Consider the following 8,003-nt stretch of genomic DNA (forward strand, 5'->3'; position numbering starts at 1 on the left):
CTAGGAGGGGCCCCCGAGGCCCGATCCGTCGCCGCCCTTCGTCCCGCGCCCCGCCACCGCTCGCCGCTCCGGCCGCCGGCCTCCTCGACCGCCGGCGCCGCCGCGCCCCACCACCGCTCGCCGCTCCGGCCGCCGGCCTCCTCGCCGCCCCGCGCCGCCGAGCGCCGCCGCCCTCGCCCGCCACTCCGGCGACCGACTCCGGTCGGCCCGGCCTCCTCCAACCTCCCCGGCGCCGCCTCGCGTCTCCCTCCAGTGAGCTCCGGCGAGAGCCCAGCGGACCTCGAATCCCGCGCCGGCGTGAACAGTGTTTTGGATCCAGATCTGGATCTCAGGTTGACTTCTCTCCCCCAAAACCCTAATTTTCGTGCTAACTTTGACTGCTTGTATCTTTGCAACCGTAGATCCGTTTTGGGCATATGATATATCAAAATCTTCGCCTCGACATGTACATCATTTCATTCCATTGCATCTTTTGCATTTGAGGTCATCTTGATACCCAAAATTCTGTTAGAAGGAGGCTTCGTGAGTTAGATTGCAGATCCGTTAGTTCATCATGCACTTTTGTCATTTTTGCCATGTTTAATTCGTGCATGATATGCCTGTGCCCCTTTAGGATGTATTGTTAAGCATTTTGTCTTCTTTCCAGAGGTGTCACCCATGCATTTTTAGGATGTGTGTGTTGTCTTGTGCAAGCTTGCGAAGAGAGGTACCTGAGATTGCAGATTTCAGGGACTTAGTGATTTTCACTAAGTCTGGGATATTTTAGTTCATGATGCTATATGTCCAGCTTGTTTCCTAGTGATCCGTGCCTCTTTTGAGGATGATCAGTAAGGGAGTTTTGATATTTATGTTATGCTCTATCCATCCATGTCTTTGTTGGCATATGTGGAGTGCTCTAGGTTGACTCAATCGAGCTCAACTTTTGCTTCGTTGTTAATCTGGGCAGATCGTCAACTTGTTTGCGATTTTGCCGATGCTACCGTTAGTGTTCCATGCATGCTATGCCTTTGTTATTGCCATTTGTAGCTAGCACATTGTGCCTTCTTGCTGGTTATATGCTTTCCTTGCCATGACTTGCACCGTAGTGAGTGCATCGAGCTCGTTTACATGCCTTTGTGAGTTATATTTCAGCGTGTCTCAGTTTTCACTAAGTCTGAAAACTGATTGTGTTCGAGCGATGTTCGTGAGCTCGGTAGAGTATTTTGTGAACCCTTTTGGCCCCAGGTCACTTTGGGTGTTTTGTTAAGCTTGTTGAGTAGCTCCATGCCATGTTCTTACTTGTCATGTTCAGGTTTTCTATCATGTTGTTTTGCTGCTCCGAAGAGAGCATCGTGATCTGAAATTTCAGACTAGTGTTAATTTCACTAAGTCTGGAATCTGTTTTGCATTTGCGTTTTAGCCATGCTTGTTTGAACCTCTTAATGGATGAATTTGCCTATGGCTCAGTGCTAGTGTTTTGTCAACCATCTTGTGTACTTCACTGCCATGTATTTTGTTTTCATGTTTGGTGGCTGTAGCATGTTCATTTCGTTGCATTTAGATGCCTACTTGCTGTAAATCGCATACCGGTGTCATATCTTAAAACGCTTGCCATTTCCAAACCCTAGCTCCGATTCCAATGATCTTTATATCGTTTTCAATCGATTTCATCCCCTCTATCCAGTGGCACACTTGGTTTTCCAAGTTGATGCCAGGTTCATGCATTTCCTGTCATATCTTGCATTTTGCATCCCGCATCGCATCCCGCATAGCATATCGTCATTTCATCATATTGCTTGGACTTGCCCGTGGTTGATTGTATCCTTGTTGCTTGTTTGTCTTGTTGGGTAGAGCCGGGAGACGAGTTCGCTACCGAGGAGCCCGTTGAGTTTGCTTGTGAGGATCCAGTCAACTCTGACAACTGTGCAGGCAAGATGATCATACCCTCGAAATCACTACTATCTTTGCTATGCTAGTTTGCTCGCTCTTTTGCTTTGCCACTGCAACGATGCCTACCTTTTGCTTGTCAGCCTCCCAATTGCCATGTTGAACCTCTAACCCACCATTGTCCTAGCAAACCGTTGATTGGCTATGTTACCGCTTTGCTCAGCCCTTCTTATAGCGTTGTTAGCTGCAGGTGAAGATTGGAGCCGTTCCTTGTTGGAACATTTATTTACTTGTTGGGATATCATTATATTGCTATGTTATCTTAATGCATCTATATACTTGGCAAAGGGTGGAAGGCTCGGCCTCTCGCCTAGTGTTTTGTTCCACTCTTGCCGCCCTAGTTTCCGTCATATCGGTGTTATGTTCCCGGATTGTGCGTCCCTTACGCGGTTGGGCTATAATGGGAACCCCTTGATAGTTCGCCTTGATTAAAGCTTTTCCAGCAATGCCCAACATTGGTTTTACCATTTGCCACCTAGCCTCTTTTTCCCTTGGGTTTCCGGAGCCCGAAGGTCATCATTATTTTAGCCCCCCACGGGCCAGTGCTCCTCTGAGTGTTGGTCCGAACTAGAGCCCTGTGCAGCGCCACCTCGGGGAAACTCGAGGTTTGGTTTTAGTTGTACGGATTGCTCATCTGAGTGTGCCCTGAGAAAGAGATATGTGCAGCTTCTATCGGGATTTGTCGGCACATTCGGGCGGTGTTGCTGGACTTGTTTTAACCTGTCGAATCATCTTGTTGTACCAAGATACCGAGTCTGATCGGTGTGTCTTGGGTGGAGGTCTATTCCTTCGTTGACCGTGAGAGCTTGTTATGGGCTAAGTTGGGACCCCCCTGAAGGGATTGATCTTTCGAAAGCCGTGCCCGCGGTTATGGGCAGATGGGAATTTGTTAATGTCCGATTGTAGATTACTTGAATTAAACTTAATTAAAATGAATCAACCGTGTGTGTTACCGTGATGGCCCCTTCTCGGCGGAGTCCGGGAAGTGGACACGGTGTTGGAGTTATGCTTGCGCAGGATGTTCCTTTAGCTTCTCGCTCGTGCTTCGCCTTCTCTTCTCGCTCTCTTTTGCGTATAAGTTAGCCACCACATATGCTAGTCGCTTGCTGCAGCTCCACATATTTTTGCCTTATCCATTCCTATGAGCTTAAATAGTCTTGATCGCGTGGGTGTGAGATTGCTGAGTCCCTGTGGCTCACAGATACTACAACTCCAGATGCAGGTCCAGGTGTTTCTGCTCCAGTTGACGATTACGAGCTCAAGTGGGAGTTCGACGAGGACTCTCAGCGATACTACGTGTCTTTTCCGGATGATCAGTAGTGGTGCCTAGTTGGGGTAATCGATTCAGGGCCTTGTCGCATGTTGGGTTCTTTTCTATTTTGGCGCCGTAGTCGGGCCATGAGTGTTTGTTTGATGGATGTTATTTATGTACTCTGATGTGACGTGGCGAGTGTAAGCCAACTATGTTATCTCCCCCTTTTATTATATATTACATGGGATGTTGTAATGATTGCCTGACTTGCGACATTGCTTTCAATGCGGTTATGCCTCTAAGTCGTGCCTCGACACGTGGGAGCTATAGCCGCATCGAGGGCGTTACACACCGCCACCGTAGGATAGGTTTAGGGGCGGGTCTTTTTTTGTTCTAAATGTAACTAAATTCGCCGCGGTTGTATGAAATTTGTCATGTTTGTATGAAATCCGATCGTGTTTGCATGAATTTCATCTGGTTTGCTGAAAAAAAGCTTGAAACGTATGCGGCTAGCTTTGGATGGCGTCTTTTCCACATACGTGTCCGTGGACCGATCCTTCCTGTCCGCGGACGGATGCGGGAGGATTTTTATGGGTTGCCGTTGGAGATGCCTTAAGGGGAAACCCTACCTGCTCGGGCACGGAGCCCCCTCCCCCCTCATCTTGCCGCCACCAAATTAAAGGAGCTCGCATGGAGGGAGTTTCGTTGTGTCCCTCATTATGAAATTGTAGGAACACTCTCTGATGTGGTTCAGTCATAAAAAATACAAGCAAGAAACATGAAAAATGAAAGGAAAACACTCCTAGAAAGAGTTTTGCAGATTTAATGTACTTTTTTTTTGCATTGGCATGAAAGAGTTTTGCAGATTTTTTTTGCATTGGCATGTCGAAAAAACAACTTTATCCACATAGAAGAAATTGCTTACCAAGAACAGCTGCAAGTACACAATGTACTAAAACATATCTATGTGTAATTGCCTTCGGAACTTTATAAGCGTAGTTCTGTTTTTGTTTGATGAGCCCACGCCCGAGTGCACTATAATGTCAAAACATATGATGCTTGAAAAAAACAATTGGAAACAAAATATCTACTCATGTCATAATGTCCAAAGAAATTATGTGTAATAATGTACGAAAGGAAAAGAAAATGAAGATCAAAATACAATACCCCACTAGATGCAACTAAGAAAGGTACAGAATAAAAAGAGAAAATTTGATAGAAGCTAAGCACCAACGAACAAAGTGTTTTCTGAGAGAATGGCCATACAAGTTGCTAACTGAGGATGGAGTCTCATAGGAGTTACTTAGAAGCAGATACATGCACTCCAAGACTTTATCTCAGACTCTGCTGAACCAACGGACTCGCCTTTCTAGAAAGGCTTGATGAGAGACAAAAATGTTTTTTCTCGTCGTGGTGCTTTCGACATAGGAGGTGGACATACTATTAGATTTTGGGAGAACACATAGTTGGGAGATGCTTCTCTAGCTTTACGATATCCCTATATTTACAATATCATCCAGCAGAGTGAAGTTTTTGTTGCCTTTATGTTGGGACATGTTCCTTTAAGTATTTATTTTCGCCGGGCACTCGTGGGAGTGAAGTGGGCGGATTGGCTGCATTTGGTTAATAGGTTGGTGATAGTCGATCTAACGACTGGATTATATTCCTTCAAGTGGAAACTTGACAATTCTGGCCCTTTTCCGGTTAAGTCAATGTATTGCGATCTCATTTATATTGGCATTCCTTTTAATCACGGTTTTGTTACTTAAAGTGCCTTTGAAAGTAAAGATATTTATGTGCTATCTGGAAGGAGAGTGATCATGATCAAAGGCAACATAAAAGGTGACGATGGCATGGTTGCACAAATGTGATTTATGTGGAAATGAGGAATCAGTTTGACGTCTTTTCCTAGATGGCTAGATTGCCCGCTTGTTAAGATCTTCTGATGTTCTATTCATCTTGCATTCAACTTGCGCCACCAACTAGTATTACGAAATTTCTCAGTAACTGGTTGAATGGGTGCACTCTATGTTAAAGTGCAAATATGGGTGGGAGTCTGTGTTTTACTTTGGGCAATATGGAATTATCGCAATGTCTATGTTTTAATAAGATGGAAGTTTTCCATCTATGGCAGGTCATCCAATAGAGACACTTTCTGGATCCCTATGTGGTCCTATCTACGTCGAGGAGGATCGGGAGTCCATGGTCTCTGGGTGCAACCTATGCTAGTTGGCCGCTTGTGGTTTGTTCAACAGAGTTGTGTAGCAACCTAATAATAGGATGGGTGACTCACAAAGCCTCATATTTTCTTATTTGCAATTGGTTGGAATCTATATGCCCTTTCTAGCTTTCCGTATACTTTTTAGACTTATGGATACTTGTAAACTTTGCAATAAATAATTGAGGGATGTGTGCATCGTTCAATGCAGAAGCCGGTCATTTTTACCCTCTTTTGAAAAAAATAAGTTGTCGTCTCACATTATACTAGATTATGTTGATTACTTATATTATACATGTAAGACAAAAAAATACTCCCTCCTTCCTAAAATACAAGTCACGCTCTACCTTTTTTGGTCTTCATCACATAATTTTGACTATGAATTTCAGTTATTGTATTTCGACAAAATTAATATAAATTAAAATGAAACAAAATTGTTTTGCAAGACAAATACAATGATACTATTTATACATGTCCAATCCATGCATTTTGGTACATATTAAGAGTCATTCATGCATCAAAGACTATGCGAAGTCAAGCGTGCCTTGCATTTTTGGGAAGGAGAGTACATAATATTGGTGGTAAATTACCTAATATGTCTGCCGATCAAGTATCTCAATCTCTTGCCTTATCTTACATAGCAACAACACTCATCGCATCATTTTCTCCTTCTAGGGGTGTAACCAAGCCCCAGCTGCTCGGGCCACGACCTAGGGTGTGGCAGTGAAACATTTCGTTGGTTTATTTTTTTAGGGTTAGTTACAATATATAACCACTATAGCTCTAAGGGATGGCATGAGCCATGGGCTAAGCCTATCTACACAATTTCTCCCCCACCATCTCCTCCCTCAGTCCCTCACCATCCGTTCCTCCATGTTGCCCATCGTCATTTGTGAAAGGACATGCGGTGCCCCCATGTATGGTTTGGTAATTGATGACATTCTCTATGGACTAATGGTTGCATTGAGTTATATTTGAAGGATTTGTCCACAGGCATTTCTTGAAGTCCATGTGTTGGTTTCAAAGAGTTTATGAGTTGACCAAGGTGCTATTAAGGAATTATCCAAAGATTGGTCATGTGAGTATTGAGCTTATTGCAAGCATGTCTTGAAGAAGAAGTTTGTGTGATCATTCATGTTTACCTTCAAGACATCATCCAAATGAAGAGAGTTGGAAAGAGTCAAGGTTGATCAAGACTAAGTACAGAGAGTGATTCAAGTTGATCATCACACAAAGCGTAGAAGATACACCGAGTGGGATCAAGTGATCTCATGGTTTGGTAAGCATTGTCCATTGCGCTTTGTGTACTAACCCATGGTCTTTCTGAGAGTTCTATGTGGGGTTAGGTTTGCTTCCATGGGCTTGCGTCAAGAGGAAGATCACATACTACCCATGGAGGATGACATCAAATCAAGGTTGTATTATGCAAGTTCAAGTGGAGCATCATGAAGAAATCATGCTTGTAGCTTGCCGTCCATTATGGTGACAATAGAATTGTGAAGGTGTGCCGAAGAGTGACTCACCGATAGTGGAGTATGGGGGAGAAATAAACTAGCCTTCATCGAGCCAACACAATCACGAAAGGTGGTCCAACTTGAGGGAGTCAAGATCATCATCATCTAGCTCAAGTGGACTTCATGCAAGGCAAAGGTTTGCCCTTGATAGGTTCTCTATTTTACCGGTCTCATGGTGGTAGTTTGGAGACCGGGTTATAGGATTGATTGTCGTTCTATTAATGGGGGGCTCTCAAGTGAGTAGCTTGATCATATCGTTCGTAGAGAGCTCAAACCATTGCATGCTTGCATAATCTTTCTTGGCTCTTGTTTGGTTTTCTCCTTGTGAGATTTGGAGCTTATGATCATCTTCTTGACAAGCTCGACTTCATAAAAAACGGAGTTCACATGCTTCTTCTATTGCGTTTTTGGTGTTGGAGGTTTTACCGGTCTTATTCGAGGAAGGATTCTCACCTTTTTCTTATGGGCCTTTTCTAATTTCCTTCTTATTGTTATTTCTATCAAGATTGTGTTAGCCCTTGTCACTAGCTTTCCAACAAACTTGGTTTCGTTGAATTCGGAGTCCGTTTGCAGAAGTTGTGTCAGTTTTGGTGTCCTTAAAAAGGTTGCAGCGGTACTACCGCTCACGGGAGAGGTACTACCGCTTGGAGGGGATATAATTTTTTACTACCTCTCTTGGGAGCGGTACTACCGCGGCTACTTCTGTGGCTACTTCCGCTCCGGACCAAAAACTTGTCTTAAGTCCAGCGGTGGTAGGCACGGATGTATTTTTTTAGTACCGCTCGCAAGGAGTAGTACCGCTACCCCTAGCGGTAGTACCGTGAGGACGAGCGGTAGTACCGCTCCGGCGGTTCTACCAGCCTTTTGCCTCCTCGCTGTTGTTTTTTGAAGGGCTTCCACCGCCCTAGCGGTAGTACCGCTCCCATGAGCGGTAGTACCGCTCTGTGCGGGCTGTGAGCATAACGGTTGGATTTTTCCCCACCTATAAAATGTGGTCTTCTTCCCCAATGAACCTTATCCATTGAGCTCGTGTTCTTCCCCCATTGTTGACCTTCTTCGAGCTTGCTATCTCTCAATCCGTCCATGTATTCTT

The sequence above is a fragment of the Triticum dicoccoides genome, chromosome 2A (assembly GCF_002162155.2).
Source record: "Triticum dicoccoides isolate Atlit2015 ecotype Zavitan chromosome 2A, WEW_v2.0, whole genome shotgun sequence".
NCBI lineage: Eukaryota > Viridiplantae > Streptophyta > Magnoliopsida > Poales > Poaceae > Triticum > Triticum dicoccoides.